Here is a 19,366-nt window from a genome sequence, read left to right as displayed (position 1 = left end):
CACCCAGTATTATTTTCTCAATTTTTCTGGATACCAAAAACTGAAAAATAGAGTCTATTAAATAAAACAAAATGTAGTGATGATTTGATTATAAAATCAGTATAGTGATATATTGAGATATCTATAAAAACAGCAATAGGGAATTAGCTGTTGTTTCTATTGGTAACAAAGTCACAGGTACTACTAACATTCTGGTGGTTGGTTGCCTGCATTGAAGGATGTGCTAAATGCCAAATTTCAGTTAGAGGTTAGTGAAACTAAAAATGAAATTTTCTCATCCAAATTCCACATTCTGGAATTCTATTCATACACCCCTTTTATAAAGATTAAGAATCTCCTGCTCTATGGTAATATTAATGGCCTAATGTTATGAAAGTGGGTCTCAGATGTATTAAGTTGTTCTGGCTTTCAAAGAGCACACATTCTATGACCAAGAATTCTAACTACATTTTGTTGGAAAGCTGTTGGCTACATTACTGCCTAACTTTGGGACCGATAGAGGGATGGATGCACTTCATTTAGCAAAGCTACTTCCCTGGCCTTGCACAACGGCACCGTTTAGATTGCTGGACAAGTCTATAGTGCAAAGCTGGCTTATATCAAGTGATGATCAATTCGAACAGCAAGGGAACTTAAAAGAGGAAACTCCATTCCACAGAACCCTAGTGTCAAGGAACCTCCCTACTGGAAAATGACTCAACAGTTAGGGGGAAACCCTGGCTCAGCTACAAAGAGAGCAAATTTAGGCCCATCTTTCCTTAAACACTCACCCTCAAACATGAAAAGATTTGGGAAAAAAGCAAAAGGGGATGGTGGGGGGAAGAAAGAACAATCTTGTTAACAGCTAGTATCAATTTAAAAAGAAAGGAAAGGGCTTATATGAATACATGCTCATTTCATTCCTAAGGCAAATTTTCATAAATCCTTAGGGAAAGGAAGATACATTCATCTGCTAATTTGGACTCTCTTTTTGATTTCCAAATGTTACAGCTGTCACCACAACAGTTTGCCCAATTAAGTGGCAGGGAGGGGAGGGGGTCCAGGGGAGAGGAGGGAGTAGGAAGAGGTGTTAGAGGAAACATCTGTGCACAAGCGCACCATAAACAACAAAATCCTGGGGCCACCCTACTGTTTCTTTGAGCACTTTCTCGGGTTGGTCCCACTTCTCCAGTCTTTTGAGAGATTCCCGTTCTATTATGTAGGCGAGAAGACGAAAGGTTCCAGCTTTCAAAACTGAGTAGTTTGGCTGTGTGCGTACGTGTGTGTGCGCGCGCGTGTGTATGTGTGCCTGTTGGAGGGGGCCGATGAAACGAGCTACGAAGGGCTTAGAGACGTTCATTACCAATTTAAATTGTTTTCTCAGCACTTGAATGTTTATCCTAAAAGACAATTCCTGCTATCAAATTCAACCAAATGAACAATGCTGATGAGGAAGACGAAGAGGGTGGGAAACCCACACAGGCGAATGGAGTAGTCCATACAGCAGGGGTGAAGGGGGAGCTCTAGGAGAAAGGACGCTGTGCGGAGAAAGCCCTCTGGCTCTTCTCTCTCGGTCTATAATCCAGCGATGCTGTAGCTGTAAAAGCTTTACTAGAAAATCAACCCACAACCTCGTGGGGCGGCGATCCTCTGGCGCCGTTTTCAGGCGCCTTTCCCTGGGACCGGGAGCGGCCTCGCTCCCCCCACGGCTGGCGCAGAATGTGGTGATCCGGCTGGGGCGGGGATGACTTCATGCGGCCGGAGCTCGGCGGCGGGAGCGGCGGCTGCAGCTGGCAGGTGGGGCGCGAGCTGACGGAGCACACGGCGGGCGCGGTGGGACTGCGGCCCGTGACGGCGGGCACGGGGACCTGTGCTGACTCGGTACGGTGAAGGTAAGCAGCCTGGCTCCTGTGCACCGTGGCCGTGCTGTGCGATTTCCGCTTGGTTAATAATGGAGTTTGCTGCACAGAGGGAAGGATGAGAGAACCCCGCTGAATTCTGCAGTGGGAAAAGGAGCAACAACTAGGATGGAAATGTTAGGCGGCCAAGTGCAGAGGTTGGAGGAATGGTGTTACTGGGCAAACAAAGAAGGCGTTTTGCCTCTCTATATTCTTTTGAACGTGATCGACCGTTTCAGTGCCAGATTCGCGTACACAGTGAAGAGGACTCAAAATGTGAAATAATTTGAGTTACTCTATTGCCTTTCATGCCTTTTACCTTCGCTTGACTATTTTGAGGATTTGGAGCAGTAGGTCCCTGGCAGCAGCCTGGGGTAATCAGAAATCGTCCTTTTCTTCCTATAGTCCTTGGTCCTCTCCCTTTCCAGTTATCAGAATGGGTCTGTGCCCCTCTCAATGTCAAAACACTTGCTTCAAGACTGAACCTTTAGAAGGAGCCTCTATTTGGAGGGGAAACTTCTCTTATCTCCTACAGTTCAGCTTGGGTTGAACAGCACTTGATATCGCTTCTCCCTTCATTTGCCATTTTCTCTGTCAGTCATTTCATTGATCTTTTTTTGGACATGCTGTGCCCATTCACAGGCCAACTCTTGTCAGCTGTTATCTACCACCTGGTTTCCATGACCGATTTTGTCAAGGTCCCAGAAAGGGCACTGCCTCACACAGGCTTCTTACTCGGTATTATCCCTGTATACTGTTACCTGTGTCCTTCCCCCAAATGCATGTAACGAAATATCCTGCTTGTAGCCCTGTACCAACATGGTATCCCATTAACTCCCTTCCATGTAGTCACTGTGGCTTGAAAGCTAGAGAGGACAAATAGAATCTATTGAAGTGTGAGGGGTGTTCCCTGTGCATAGGCGTAGGTTGAAGTAAAAATGTGAATTGCAGGCCACTTAGTTTTTCCTGAAGCGATTTTAGTCCAGCTAGGTTTTGAAAGAGCTAGCTCTTAAGGTTTGGGACTAATCCTTTCTAAAAGGCGGGGAAGTCCGTTTGCCTCTAGGATTCCTCAATAACCTCAAAAGAGTTTCCGGTGAGGTTTCCCCATAGGCAGTCAAAGCCATTGGAGCTGCCCAATGTAAGCCTCTGGTTATTTGAGTATCCTCTAGATTGTCTTGCCATTTACAGGTTCCTATCCCTCCTCCTAGAATTTTCCCCACAGACCCCTTGCTACTGAGACCAAGTACCTGTGCTTGTTGCCACCTAGAGATATACATTTGAATAATATGCTGTGAAATGCTTAAGATGGCTGTTGTAAGGATTGCAAATGTGCCACTTCACCAACAGGGAACAGTTGCAATAAGCCAGATTGTGGGGTATCTGTGTGCCAATGTTCTATTTAAAGGGAGATCTGTTATCTTTAAACTTGAAATTAGACTGTCTGACTCAACAGCCATGCAATTTTTAGTAAATTAGAAGATCAATGAAAAAGAAGGGGAGAGTTTGTAGCTTAAAATTTTACCTCTGCTTCCTTTCCTCTTTCAACATTATTTTTAAAGATACTAGTTATGGAAAATCATGTTAATTACATATCATTATTGCCTTTCTGATTATAAATTTCATTTTTACAAAATAACACTTTAGAAAGATTTGAATTTGTTTCTTTGTCTCTATCTTCAGTATATGAGGCATAGGGAGTTGGCAGGGGTGGGACAAAGCCCACTACTGAGTGACTACTCCAGGAACTGTCCCTTGGGGTCTTAATAACAGCCCTATGGCCCCTTTTTGTTATTATTATGTGTCAAACAGGGCTTTAATTTGAAATGTTAAATTTTTGAGATTCTAGAATTTTTACTCAGTCACATCAACTACAAGAGGTAACAAAGAACAAGATCAACAACAAACCCTCTATTCTACCACCTTTTTTCTAATATTAAAATTCTTAACAATATAAATTATTCTGAATAATGAATATTAATATAGAATAATGAATTTTAACATAGTCTTTTAAATAAATTAACCTAAGATACGTGAAATACAGATTAGTAAAACTGATCTTAGAAATATAGTGCAATTTCTGTAATGTTGACATTCATCTTTCTATTGTGGAGCAAGTACATGAGAATATTCTAATGATGGTTAAAAATTGAAAGTGTCTATTATTTAATTTCTGAAGAAACTAAACTGTTCGGCAAGAAATAGATTCAGGATTAGGAGACTGGTGCTACCGAAGGTGGAATAATACTTGCCGGTGATTTTGCAGGTGAGTTGAACCCACTAAGTTCTGGACTGGAGTTAGAGAACTCTTATTGAGAAGAAAGAAAACAAGTTAGAAAATTTAATTTTCATTTCTGTGCAACTGAGGAAGTTAATCAAACTGAAGGGATTTCTGAATTTGGACTTTGTTATGTTTAAACAAGTTTGAGGAAAGTTTCTAAATTCAGAACCCTAAGCAGAAATAGATGTATGATTCTATGTGTGAAACTGATTTATGACTTTATTTCCTTTCCTTAAAATGTTTCTCAGGGAGAGGAAAAACTAATTGGCTGGTGTTCAGAATTGAAAGAGGAATGAAAAATGGAAGGATGTGCATGACTAGATACTAAATGATTAGATGCTAAAGGAACTGCAGGCACTTTTGTGTTTGACAACATAGACCTCAAGTCAACCGACTGCTTTCCAATCACGTAAAAATAAATTTTATTCTGCTAGGCAGAAATTTAGAGAGTAAAAATTTAGGAGTCAAAGTTGGCCTCTCACAACAAAATATCTCTTTCTGGTGCTGCATTACTGCCATTAGTTACAACTGAAATAGCCTTAACATTTGAGGCTGAGGCAAGAGAACTGCTTGAGCCCAGAAGTTTGACGCTGCAGTGAGCCATGATGGCACCACTATACTTCAAACAGGGCAACAGAATGAGACACTCTCAAATTAAAAAATAATTTTTTAAAAGTTAAGAAATTTTGAAATGGAAAAGGAAAAAGTATAGTAATAATAAGGCTCAAGTAGAAATGTCATTTCTATTCAACCAGTGACTTCACTGAGAATGGGTAGAAAAAAGTGCTATTTTCATAGTGGCCAGTGACCTTAATTACCAGATTTCTATAATATTTCACCTTGTTTATTTTATCTTTATAAGTTCTCTTCTAAGTGTTTCTTTAAATGTTTTTAAAAGGCATTACTATTAATAAGTACTATGTATCAGGCACAGTGATATCTTTTAATCCAACTTGTCTCTAATTCCCTTAACGTACCCCATGCCCAACCTAAACCAAATGGATCTTCTTTCCAATTTTTACCCCATGGTTGCATTCCTATGTATCTTCATTTATTCTCTTAGCCCATCCTATTACATGTTGAAACCTTGCTCTCATCAGATACTGCCTCATTTATGAAGCCTTCTCCATACCCACCTTCCTTCCCCCATCAAATGTGCCCCTCTCTTGTCTAAATTCCTGTAGCACATTCTATTGTGGGTTATCCTTTCATGTGAACATGCTTTGTCTGCTCTTCTTAAAAAGTTCTTGAAAGCAAGGTCTGGGAATACGTTTTTATTACCTCTAATTCTGTGGTGCCCCACTACATATATGTATAGTAGGTGTTCAGCAATTTGATTTTAGTGAAGATACATGTTATTGTCCAGACTTATAAATCTATCTACCTAGTCTTCTCCACCAGCCATATTAGGCTCTCTGTATATGTGCAAATACTAATTTGTTTTTTTTTAATCTTTATAATAATAGTAAATACACTGACAGTAAATTGAAATCATTATAATCTTCAAAAGGTTTTGTGAGTTTAATGTCCTTAAATTTATACTAAAAGCATGGTAAGCTTAGCAAAACAAAACTTTAATGAAGATATTGCACCTGCTTTCGATATTCTTGCATTCTAAGCAGGGGAAGGCATCTTACACATATGAGCATTTATCTTGTTTCAAGCCACTCCGCTAGAGATTTTCATCTTTGGTATCTCATTTGATGTTTCTACTATATGCAAATTTTACACTGAGAAAACTGAGTCTCAGAGATGTCACCTGAATGGCAGAGATTTTTTTCCATATTACCACCTGCTCTTTGAAGTGTAACACAGTGAGGAAAAACATTGTAAAAACACAAAGTCAGAGCCATCAAAATAGTTTCAAATTGCCTTGTGATCAATCTTTCCAATGTTTTTTAAACTTTTAAGTTAACATCCCAAACTTTTGATAACTCAATAGACTCTATACATCTTCTCCCCAAGTACATAAAGAAGCATGCACATATAATTTTGCATACAAATGCAGTTGTTTGTGGATTCACTAAAGCTCTCTTTTAAGAATGGTTAAAGAACATCTATTTTTGCTCGCTTGGACAATATGGGTGTCCTTTATTAGCTCTTATATTTCCAGTACTTGAGATGAAGTTTTTCTTCTATTGTTCTCCCTGCTTTAAGACCTGAAATGAGAGCCCTTCAGTACCACTGACACAAAGACAGCTGATGACTAGGAAGCAAGTGCAAGTGAGAATAGTAACTCAAAGAACATTGATTCACAGAAAAAGCAAAGAATGGGAGCTCTGAACATTTCACATTCCAAATGACTTATTTAGGGTTTTCCAATCAATGCTATTTTTACAAAAAAAAAAAAAAAAAAAAAAAAAAATGGTTCTCAGACTTAAGAGTATCATACTGCCACATATGTCGGAGAACATTGCCAGAAGTTGATTGGTGTGGTCCAGTTTGAAACAGATTCAGTTCTCTTAGGATGGACTTATATCTGCCTCATTATTAATATTTCTTTATGGTAATACCATCTGCAGTAATATATTTGCTTCTGCCAAGTTAAGCAAAAAATGGTAATTTAATGTTCACCTCTTCTAGGCTCTAAAATAAGTGCCAGCCTAAAAGAGCTGCATATCATTTCAGATTCATAAAAATGCATTCAAATTCTCAGATGATACTTAAGGGGACTGGTACTAGCAAGCATGCTTCCTGCTGATATATTTAAAGAGTGTTCAAAGGGGTGTGACAAGAGCAACATTAATCTAGAAAAAAAAAGAGATGGAAAAAACTCAAAAGGACAACTTAAGCTGTTACTTTCTTTACATTTCCCAAATATCCTTTTTGTACCAAAATAAGATTATAACTGTATAAGCTTCTAAAATAAATAAAATGTTATGAAAACTTTATAATGTGCTCCATATAAGGTAAGTTTATACTTTATAGATTTTATAATTAAAAATCTTTTTCTGGTAAAATGTAGAAAACATTTACCGTTTTAGCCATTTTTAAGTGTATAATTAACAATGCTGGGCAACAATCACTATCAGTTTTCAGAACTTTCTCACCACAAGCAAAACATTAAACAATACCTGTTCATTCCCTCAACTCCTGGATTCTACTCTCTGTGCCTATGAATTTGCATATTCTAGGTACCTCATAAGTGGAATCACACAGTATTTGTCCATTTGTCTCTGATTTCTTTTACTTAGTATAAATGTTTTCAAAGTTCATCAATATTTCAGCATGTATAAAAATTTCATTCCTTTTTAAGGCTGAATACTATTTCATTGTATGTATATAATATATATGGCAATTTTGAATTGCAAAACACTTTCAGTACATTGTCTATTATAACACCACCATATTATCTTTCATAGATGTCGAGTAATATATACTGTCAGGATGCCATAAGTTATTCTGTCAAAACCCATTGAAAAACATTTATCTAATTTGAAATTGTTTTGTGTCTTCAAGCTATATGGTAATAAACAGAGTAGTATTAATACATATTAGTAGTTTTTATATGTTGGTGCTTTTACTTTTGATCAAAGAATGCTTGGAGTGGTATTGTTGTGTCAAAGATTATGCCCAGATATTTATAGTTTGAATATGTACATGGACTATTAAAATTCTAACATTCTGCAACAGATACTATTACTGCATGTTGAGGTACCCTTTCATACTGCCTTAAAAACAAATGGAGATACTATAAGAAAATCCACTGAACATGATCTGAGCAAGGAAATAGTCTCACTTTTTTCATTTCCATTTCATGGTGGAAAAATACTATACACAAATATTGAGAGAATTAAAGTCTCTCAGTCATGCATTTTGTTATCTCAGGATATTATAAAATGCCTCATAAATGTCAGTCAAGTCTTGTAATAACAATGTGGAAGAGTAGAAACATCTCTAGCTAGTTTCTAGGTTGTTTTTTTTTTTCTCACCAGCAATAGGCTATTTGTATCAAACCTAATCTAAAATTTGGGTTTTTTTTTGTTCAAATTTATGTACCTGTATAATGGTAAACCTTTTATTTTTTTCTTAGTTTCTCTTTATTATTTTTAGTTGCTCCTGAAATAGAATAATAAAGTAAGAATGTCTTACTTAAGCTAAACTATGAAATATTCAGCATATGTGAAATATAAACAGTTGGCAAGACTTTTAACCTCCTTCCTCAGCAGAAGACAGTCTCTATTGCATTGGCCAGGAGGAGAGAAACAGAAGACTTGCTGGAGATTGCATCAGTTTTTACTTAAACACTAAAATGCTGAAAGGGCAAAGATAAAGCAACATGTCTTATATATTTGAGTAGCTACTTAAAACTGAAGGGTTGCAAGAACATTTAGTTGGACAGACACACTCCATAGTGTAGCTGATCCCAGACATGTCACAACAGCATTTTAAAGTATGTTTTGTCTTCAGTTAATTGGGGTGGAGGGAATTATTAATAAACATTTCTCTTATGGTTTACCTTTATCATTGTCTGATTAAACCCTCTTTGAAAAGCAGACATAAAACAAATCAGCATTCTGACCTTTGCCCAAATAAACAACCACATGGCCATACCTTCTTAATGCACTGCTGTGGTTATGAGACCAAAGGGTAGAAGCATCAGTTATTTTGGTCATTGCAATAGGTGCAGCGATACAACCTGCTGCATTGCTTGCTTACATACTGTAGAATCTGACTGCATAAACATAGAAAAGTCAGTAATATCGTTAATGCAATTATTGTATAACTCTCCATGATCTTTCATACTCAGCTTCTCTGATAATTGAAACGCAGGGGAAAATAACCAGAATGTTAAGACCCCCTATCTATTCACAAAATGGAATCTTGCTAGGACTTGCAGAAATAACATTGAATCTAATATTGGTGGGCATCCAGTGAAGTCACTGGGAATAATCTGTCAAAATCATCCAAATACAAATTCAGATTTAAAGAACAAAAAATTATACAGAGTAACTATGGGTAATATATTAACAATTTAGGAAAGGAACATTATAAATATATGGGTTTCTATTTATAAGGCATACTCACTGGAGAATAATGTATTTTTAAAGTAGATTCATTTTGAAAAGACTATTTTACCACTTTTTAAAATGCCATCAAAAATAAATTGTGACAAGTCACTGTCATCCAAGTTAATCTGTCACCTGGCTCTCAAGGAAGTGAGTAGTTCTTGGGGAAATGGCTCTCTTCAAATTTGTGCTTTCGTGCAGTGAGTCAAGCTGAGATAAAATGGAGCTGATGTTCTTAACTATTTGTTACATGCCCATATTTATTAGAATTACATAATGACCAATAAAAAAGGGTTTTATGATAACTAAAAGTATACCTATTGATAAAAGTTGGCTAAGTAATACAATAGAAGAGAAATCTAAATTAGTTTTTTCATCTTCTTCATATTAGAGAATAACTTGGGATTTCAAAACAAAGCATGAAAAAGTTGCATTTGATATATTTTATCAATGCACTCAAGAAATGTAAATTGTATTATTTCATAAGTAAAATGTCAACAGCACAAAAATTTCTGTAACTCAAGTGGCCACTATAGTACATGGCTTTACTATGGGAGCTGACAAAATATTAGTTGAACAACAAAATGAACTAATACTATTTATGTTTTAATGCTACCCCTCAATACAAAATGATTGGTTTTCTACACAAGCTTACTGTGATTTATTTTACAGATGTGGTAGGAGTGAATTATAGCTAGAACTATCCTCTCCCCTGGTTCTTTTCAAAGCATACTCTCTTCCATGTGGGGTATTACAAGGCGGAAATTAGAAGTGAAACATATTTTAGTTTGGAATTTATCTAGTAAGCAGTTCAAGACACTTAACCATATACTGTCTATTTACCCAGGGCAGTAAACATGACATACCTCTTTTCTTCAACTACAGCAGATGGGGACTTTTAGAAAACTCAGAATGCAAGATAGAGACTATAATGATAGAGTATTAGTCAGCACTTCTTTTGCCTGCATCACGTTTTCAATCTCATTGATTGTAAAGAACATAATCATAGAGAAAGGACACTTACTGTCAATTGAAAATTTTGTCAACCTGCATACACGTGTGAGATAGTGGGCTTGTCTGTCACATCTTCACAAGATGTGTTGGAGTGACTATTTCACCACAAAATTCAAATCTGACACTAAAATTATCTGACAACAAACAGTCTATTAAATAAGAGAATGTTGGCATCTCACTCATCTATTTAGAAAAAATAATCACTAACATATTTAGGCAAAATACTTAAATGTTTACATTTCTTCTAATAAAAAAGTGGAAAATGAAATAAAATGGCATTACAGAGATATGAAAGCAAAGCAATTAGGTTAATCTCAAAATGTCTGACTGTAAAGTTGTAACAATTTTATTCTTAGAGCTCTCAGGCAGCTTTTGATCATTTTCAAGTTCAGTCAAATCTCTAACCATTATCTTTAATTATATTCTGATCACTGAGCTTTCTTCTTCCTTTTGCTATTTATTTTTAATTTATTTATTGGGGAGGTTTTGGCTACCACTTATGTCCAGATCATGTCTTTCAGAAAATGAATCTGGGCTATGAATTGTACCTTAACCATTTTCTAGCTGTGTGATTTATACAGTACTCAACCTCTGTGAGTTGTTTCCTGATATTTAAAACAGGAAAATCACAGAGTTGTGGTTAAGATGAAACACGATAACATAAAGGAGAACTTAGTGAAGTGTCTGAAATATATATGATAAAGGTTAATGTTTTCCATTTTTACCATTTTTATTTTCACTGATAACTTACACAGCCAGACTTCATTACCACATCTTTTCCCAAATATTCATGAATTATTTTTTCTACCCTCCCCCATGTAAGTCAGACTAAGCCTTGAGATAACCCTGAATCTCACTGGAAAATGTCTTAATGAAGATATTGTTAGGGTCAGGAGAGGTTGGGGCCACCATGATGCAACGTTGTTAGGCTCTGATCAGCAGTGGCCATGGGAATTAGACCTAGCTTCTATTTTTAACTCTTAAAGTAGTTGATTGGATCACCCGGTAAAAGTCAATTGGCTAGTAATTGTCCATCTTACTTTCTTTGAATAGTACCATATGTCTAATCACTTGTTTCACTGACTCATTATCAGAAATTATAGGGCATTAAATAAGGGTGTTTATTTCAGAAGCAAAGTGCTATATAAAATAGAAACGTCAAAAGCCTATGAAGAGTCTGCTGTTTGGCTGACTCAAATAGTTGTTGTTGTTTTTAATGTGTAACTATTGGAGAAGTTTCATATTATTAAGTTGGCTAAAAAGGAAAATTTAACTCCATTGTATATCATATAGTAATGACTCTTGTTGGTCTGTTATACATTTCTATTTTATTGACACCCAAAGAATGTACAGAGACAGTGTAAGTTTTATTATTCAGGGGCTTATTACCAGGTACTACCTATTAGATTTGATGAACAACGAGACCGTAAACTAAAATTAAAAAAACAAAAAATAGAGCCTCACTTAATGTGGAACCTTTACTAGAAGAAACATCAGCTTATAAAGGCTGCATTTTTAATGAACATACTTGCATTCGTATGATGACAATTTTTGTTGGACTTGAAAAGCACAGAATTTTACGTTTCATTTTTCTTATATGGCTTTCTATTATTGATATGGGCTATTTGGGTTTTAAAAAACAAGTACAAAAACTGCCTAGGACCTTATATTTAATACGAAAATCACAGTTATTCCCAGGGGAGACTTTTGTGGCAAGCAAGAACTCCAGCCAAATTTGCAATAATTTATTGCAGTTAATAGAGTCTCTTCATGTGTTCCTGAGAATAACTTCACTCTTTCAAGTAAAAAATATAAATCATTAGTACAAGTTTGTCTTAAATTTCCAAGCCAACATTGCTAATTCCTATTGAAATACTGAACTGACTGGCTCTTTACCAAAGGCGTGAGGGGTAAATTTGGAGCCTACTCTGATTTTAAGATGAGATGTTGCAAACAATAAAAATACATGTTTAAAATATATATGTACATATAAGTATACACATATTTTATATATTATAAACTATAACTAATTATATATATGTGTATGTGTATGTATTCATTAATATTTTCTTCCTATTTCAAATATTTGATTCCTTGAAAGTTGGATTCCATTTAAAATAAAGAGACAAGCGCTTGGAAAAGCATGTGAAAAATCTTTCTTTCCAGAGCCAAGTTTAGCAAGGAAAACTTTTTCATTGGCAGTTTATGTTTCAAAGTTATAAAAATGTTTAAGATTTTAAAGTGATTTCGTAAATGAGTATCAATATGAATTTACCTATTTCAGACTGCTATATATGTCATATTAATTTTAAAATATATATTTATCTATTTAAGCTTTTCTAAGCTAGATCTCACCAGGTTATCACTACTGTCCAATAATGTGAAAACAATAGCATAGTTGCTTTTCTGCTTGGAAAATGCACTTGTTCCATTTTGCTATTTTTTTTGAATCGTAAGTTATTTGGCCTTCCATCAGTTTTTCTGTTTTGAGGAATACACTGTCCATGCATAGTAAATTATTTTGTACATCTGTGTTTCATGCCATGATTTTTTAGTGTCTCAAAGAGTTCTAACTTGGAAGATCCTCATTTAAATCAAGTTTTTCAGAATATAGACTTGTTATTTGTGAATTGTCAGATCTGTTTGTTAGGTTTTTCTCCCTTTTTATTTTGGAGAATGAGTAGAGAAAGGGAGGAAGAAAACTGTACCATGGGGCATTTCAGTTCATTTTCTATATTTACAGCTGATAACATGCCTTCTCTTAGTAAAGCTAGAAAGCTAAGAACTGCAGTTAAATAGCTTCAAGGTAGGACACAGACCAAAGATACTAAAATTTGTTCAAGTACAGTAAGAGAACCAAACTTGGTCTGGCATTTAATTTAGTCTTCCTCGCTACCCTAAACCAAGTACTATACTATTTAATAGATTTTAAAAACATAACCATTTATTGATTAATGGTGCCTATTTTGCTTCTGCTTCATTTTAACTTTGTTTCATAACCCTATTATGCAGAGGATTATTATAACAAATTCCATGAGTTGGATCATTGGGTTTTTCTTCTGCTTTATAGCTGATTAGCTCTACAGTACAAAAATGCTTAAAGGCCAGACCTGTCAATTAGAAGATATAAGCACAATAGAAATGATGTTTCTAAAATTAACTCTAATACATCTCTCTTAATGTTAAATACATATAATCTGGGACTGGGTGCAGTGGCTCATGTCAGTAATCTCAGTGACTTGGGAGGTTGAGGCAGGAGGGTCACTTAAGGCCACAAGTTCAAGACCAGCCTGGCCAACACAGTGAGACCCTGTCTATATGGAAAAAAGAAAAAAGCAGTTATAAGTCCAGGCATGGTGGCTCATACCTGTAATCTCAGTGCTTCGGGCGGCCAAGGTAGGCGGGGGGATCACTTGAGGCCAAGAGTTAGAGACCAGCTTGTACAATTTAACAAGATCTCCTCTGTACAAAAAAACAGAAATTCCTTCTAAATCATTTCTAGAACACGAATATTTATGACATTTCTATAGTTTTTTTAATTTAAATATTATCTACTTATATTTCATAGGAATTTTGTATTCATTTTAATTCTAGTTTAGAAATTTTAATTTAGTGTAAATATACTAATGTTGAAATTGCTAAAACTTTAGGGTCAATATTAATTTGAAGATTATTGAAGTTACTGTTTTGGTTTCCAGTAACTGGTGCCTCTAATAAATGCATCAGAAAAATAAAAATATACATGGTTTAGAGTGTCTGCCCTATTAATAAAATACTAAGATATAGCTATGGATATGGATATTAACAAAATGATTTAGTTTAGATCATAGCCTATAAAATGGTTTTCCAACTGACAGGCAGCCTTTGACAATAAAATATACCTGCTACTTCCTTTTTTGCAAATTCATTGTACCACATCAGCATTATGTCAATAGTGTGATCGATAGATGACTAGTAATGTTCATTCTCTGTAATTCACATCTTACCAATAATTAACAAAATATGGAGTGGGCAACAATTCTATAGTTTGTAATCAGATTTTCATTTAAACTCAAATATGATCAATATTCCTATTATGCTTTTATATCTACCACCTCACTTAAGTAAAAGGAAGTTTTCTAGAGTTTTTAATGTCCATTTTCAAATCAAATGGATCAGTCTTTTAAAAATATTTTTTATTTAAATATACTAATTAAAATTTGTACATGGTTTTTAATTAAATATAAATATTGAAAGTCTATGAAATATATGAAATGATCAAACAGAAGTATGGGAATATCCTTTAAAGCATATGAATTTTGAATATATTTACTTAGATTATTTATGCTAAACATAATAGGTCACAGTTGTTGCCTTTACTATTAAGTGTTATAAGATTCTTAAGAGTAGAAAATAACATATAAACAATTATTTTTTTGTAAGATGTTAAGTGCAAAGACCAGAGAATTAAACAATAAAATGATGCATATACATAGAGGAAAACATTCAAAGGAAATTTAAAATTTTAAAGTCAATTATGAATGGTTAAGTCAAGAAGCAGAGTCAGTGAGATTACATTTTTTATTTCCAAATTTATTCAATGTGTATATATTACATGTAGAGCTGCATAAAAAGAAATTTACATATTTGGATTTTTTTTTTTTAACCATCAAAACATTGCTAAGAGTTAAAGAAAAATGTACCATGGCTAAAATGTTCACTTTTTATGTAGATTTCTGGAAAATCTAGGCTGGCCTTGAAAATATTGAATATAGTAGAAGGTAAGTTTTCCTCCATCTTAAAATTACTATGATAAATTATATTTTTAAAGTATCATATAATTTTCAAAGCATTTTTATAGACATTGTCTTACTGGACAATACCAGCTCTCTAAAGTTGGTAGAGCTAGAATTGCCCTTATTTTGCAGACAGGGAAGTCGAAGTCCATGAAATTTACTAATATGCTCTCTTAAGCAGTATGTACAATTACTAAGTGTTGGAGCAAGAATTCAAGCCTGTTTTGTGTCATGGCCAATCTAGTGCTGCCGTCTATCCTATAGGAACTGGCATGTTTAAGAGATAAGCACAAACATGGAACTAAGCCTGGTCTGCTTCTGGGTACAAACCCCACTGGATCCTGAACTAGGACAATCTGTAAGGGTTACTTACTTTCAACAACCCGAAGATGAACATGTTAAACAGGTACTTAGATTTAATTAAACTTTTTTTTCACCATATCTTTGTATCTATTAACAACTCCTTTTGAGTATACGATAGCTTTGCTTAAAGGGTTGCACTGCTTAACACATAAACATATTGCCGATCACTTAGCTGTGTTAATTATGCCAGTCTAATTTGCACTTATGTAATGCTGACATTCATGAGATTCTATCATTTATTACACACACACACACACACACACAATTTACTAGGTCTAATTTAAGTTTTGGTCCTTACAAGAACATATAATTGGCAACCTAATTGTAAGACACAGTAATATAATCTATCATTTTAAAAGATAACTGAAATTCACAGAAGTCTCTCATATAACTACATCAGGCAGTTTTAATGGGTTTCTACTAAGCTTTGTTAAGGATAAAATTTTTTGAAAACAGGTCACTTATAGGATCTGCCTTAGTTTTTTAATGCTTCTGAAATATCATCACTATAACCTGCTTTTTAAAATAGTCTGACATGTACTAAGTACCCTTTCACCACCCACAAGAAAGCAAGAAAAAGAAAGCATATATATTTTTTATTTTAGTGAAGAGTTCTTGATTTAAGAATTAGTCATTTGCTGTCATTTGAATTTCAAGTACATTGCAAGTACTCGAGGTTCTTTCTGTGTGAATTTTCAGCAGAGTTTTTACATTTTTCATCATTAATTTCGTCTTTCACTTGGGATCACCAAATCAAAAAGTTTATGTTCTACCCTTTCTTAGTTCTCTTCATTGCAAATATTCAGAACCTTCTCAAAAATAATGTTATGGTTTGTGACAACTGTTTATTGACAACTGATATGCCAGAAATTAGTGATTCTGGTTTTCAGTTGAAAAAGCAGAATGAGAAACTAAAGAAATAGCATTTTTTCCCTCCATTTAGCTAATCGGCTATTCCCATCAGTGATCATTAGCTTTTGAGACTATGAATATAAATGTTAATATTTTGTATATTCACAGCAGTGAAAAATAATATGAGTTATGTTTATTCTGCACTAAGCACTGTTCTAAAATCAAATAGATTTCTCCTAAGAACAACCCTAAAAGTTAGGCATTATTATTACCTTTTTGACAGATGGGCAAACTGAGGCCCAGAACGACTGAGTAAAGTGCCTGTAGTCACACAGCTAATAAAGCACAGATAGGATTTAAACAGGTGGTTTGTTGTGACTCCACATTCCGCCCTTAGAGTTAATATATGGCTTTGGATCCCTACTCTTTGTTGTATGCCCATTAAATTGTTTTGTGAAAAGAAAGAAAAGGAGGACAGAGAGAGGAAGAAAGGCAGTAGAGATGGCAAACTCTTCTTAGCTGGTTGATATGGGTGTGCTATAACTTATAATGATGTTCAATTTAAGGACTTGTAAAGAACGAATAGTTTTAAATGTTCACTAGTGAAGTGTATGGTAATATTATCAGAAGGAGATAGCAAGGAGATAGAAATTATTAAATTTCTATTTAATAATAACCATAACTGAAATGCAATAGCAATCTCATATTTGGAACAAATACAGTTCAAGTAATTTTTTTAAATTTTAAGTTCAGGTGTATATGTGCAGGTTTGTTATATAGGCAAACTTGTGTTATGAGGTGTTAGTTGTATAAATTGTTTCATCACCCAGGTATTAAGCCTAGTACCTATTTTTCCAAGTGGAGTATTTTTCACAGCAAGAATTCTACCTTTTCTTAAAATAATTATTAGGTGTTTTTTTCACCCCAGTACTCTCAGCTTACTAAATTTTAATAAATATTTCTCTTTCTTAGAAGTCCATAAAATTTAGTAAGGTTTTAAATTAGGCTTGAATTACGAAAACAAAACAAATGTAGAGCTTTTAGCAGAAAGAAAGTACCCTCATTCCACTCCAGCCCACCCCTGCTCATTTTATCATAATTACTGCTCTAAGAAAGAAGAAATTTTTCAGATTGGTCAGATTGAATTGAACATTCACTAAGTCATATTTTACATTTGCATGCGGTCACTGTGTATTGAAAAGGGCACAGCAGCTCACACTGATAATCCCAGCACTTTGGGAGGCTAAGGCAGGCAGATCACTTGAGACCAGGAGTTCGAGACCAGCCTGGCCAACATGGTGAAATCCCTTCTCTACTAAAAATATTAAATACAAAACATTAGCCAGGCATGGTAGGGCATGCTTGTAATCCCAGCTACTTGGGATCACTTGAACTTGGGAGGTAGAGATTGCAGTGAGCCAAGATGGCACCACTGCACTCCTGGGTGACAGAGCAACAGAGTGACTCTGTCTCAGGAAAAAAAATGTACAAAGCAATGGCACCCACATTCTCATTTGTCTAGTGCCTGGCCTTGTGTGAGCAAGTACAGTGTGTATCCTTGAAGCCTGGGCCTTCAAGGTCCTCTCCTCTTTCATTCCATGCACCAGGGTGGGCTTCATCCAGGAGAACAATGGACTCTTATGTTTTTTGCCTGTTAGTCCCATGCAGATTGAGTCAGGAGGCTTCATTTGGAGCGCAGCAAATCTTACATTCCCTCTTCTCAACATCTTCCTTTACATATGTCTCAGTAAATATTAACATGCTCTAAATATACCCTTGCCATGCCTCTGAAAGTAATTCCAAATCTGAGACATTTTCCATATCTTAATCAGCAGATAATTTGTACTTACACTAACATTGATTTGATTATTCACATGTTCTTTTGCAATTTGAATCTAATTCTGTCTTCAAGTACTTAAAATTAAAATAGGTATAGACTTTAATCAAGATACTTTAGGACTTTTATTACATACTTGTTATGTACCTTATTGCAGGCACCTATTGTACTAGGTGCTGGCATAGAACGTTAAACAGAATGGTGTACAATCTATGTTCTAATTTCCAAACAAGATTGTTATGAAATGGTTCTTACAATTCAAAGAGGAAAAGGGGGCTGGCACAGTGGCTTACGCCTATACTCCCAGCACTTTGGAAGACTGAGATGGAGGAGTGCTTGAGGCCAGTAGTTCAAGACCAGCCAGGGCAACACAGCAAGACCCCAATCTCTACAAAAAGCAGTTTTTAAAAAAAATCAGCCAGGTATAGTGATGGGTGCCATAGTCCTAACTACTCTGGAAGCTGAGGTAGGAGTATCACTGGAGCCTCAGAGGTCCAGCCTTGGCTGCAGAGCAAAACCCCATCTCTAAACAAATACAAAGCTAAACCAAAGCAAACCAAAACAAACAAACAAAACAAGAAAGGGGTACAGAAATCATATGTAAAAAGTCAGTTTAATATGCATGTTTGGCATTTTAGAGATAGAAAACATCTAGCACAGAAGCTCTACAAGATTAAAGATGGATTGTAGCTTCAGCTGAACTTTGTTTTATTTAAAACATGCAAAGTGATTGTTTATTCAAACCAAGCCAGAAAACCAGATAGCAATTATCCAGCTTTACGCTTTCTCACTTATCAAAGAGAGAATGCTTTTACTTGTGACTTGTAGTAATATTAATATCTCAAGAAACTAACCTTCAGCATTTTCGAAATTAGGTTAATCCATTGATAAAAAAATTCCAAGAGTTTCCCATCAGATTGTTTTCATGCCTCTAAAATTGGATTAAAATGTTCCAGTTTTAAGTGAAAAACTAGTATATTAACTATTGACTCTAGGGTTTCAAGTTCTATCGGAAGGTAAGTGAGAGAAATCCCCAGCTCAAGAACGTAAGTCAAATTTTAATTCTGAAGTTCTTTTTCTTGGTAGATTGGTAGATGTTGGTCCACAGTGCCAAAGGACATTGTCAAGTTATTGTCAACATTCAGTTCAGCACTAGGTTTTGAGAAATTAGAAGTTTTTTCATTACTTTTTCTCCTCCTACTCATTAACAGATTGCTTCCAACTCTAAAAGTGCCTTGACTCATTCATGTGCCATACATTCAATACATACATACATTTGAGTTACTGATCATATATACTATTCCAGATAAGGTGCTGGTCACTGAGGCATCAAAGATGACTAAGGCACAGACTTGGCCCTC

At 35.2% G+C, this 19,366-nt stretch overlaps 1 protein-coding gene across 2 annotated transcripts in view; it reads left to right on the top strand.

Moving 5' to 3' along the window:
- The first annotated feature begins 1,746 nt into the window (after nt 1–1,746).
- The window catches only part of PKIA (cAMP-dependent protein kinase inhibitor alpha), an 89,526-nt gene continuing 71,906 nt past the window's right edge, over nt 1,747–19,366 (top strand). For both annotated transcript variants that reach the window (XM_035277352.3, XM_002759016.6), the window contains exon 1: nt 1,747–1,871. The gene's annotated coding sequence lies outside the window, so the exon portion shown is untranslated. The remainder of the gene's footprint in view (nt 1,872–19,366) is intronic.

This window comes from Callithrix jacchus, chromosome 16 (assembly GCF_049354715.1).
Source record: "Callithrix jacchus isolate 240 chromosome 16, calJac240_pri, whole genome shotgun sequence".
Taxonomy (NCBI): domain Eukaryota; kingdom Metazoa; phylum Chordata; class Mammalia; order Primates; family Cebidae; genus Callithrix; species Callithrix jacchus.
This window is presented reverse-complemented; position numbering and strand designations above follow the sequence as displayed.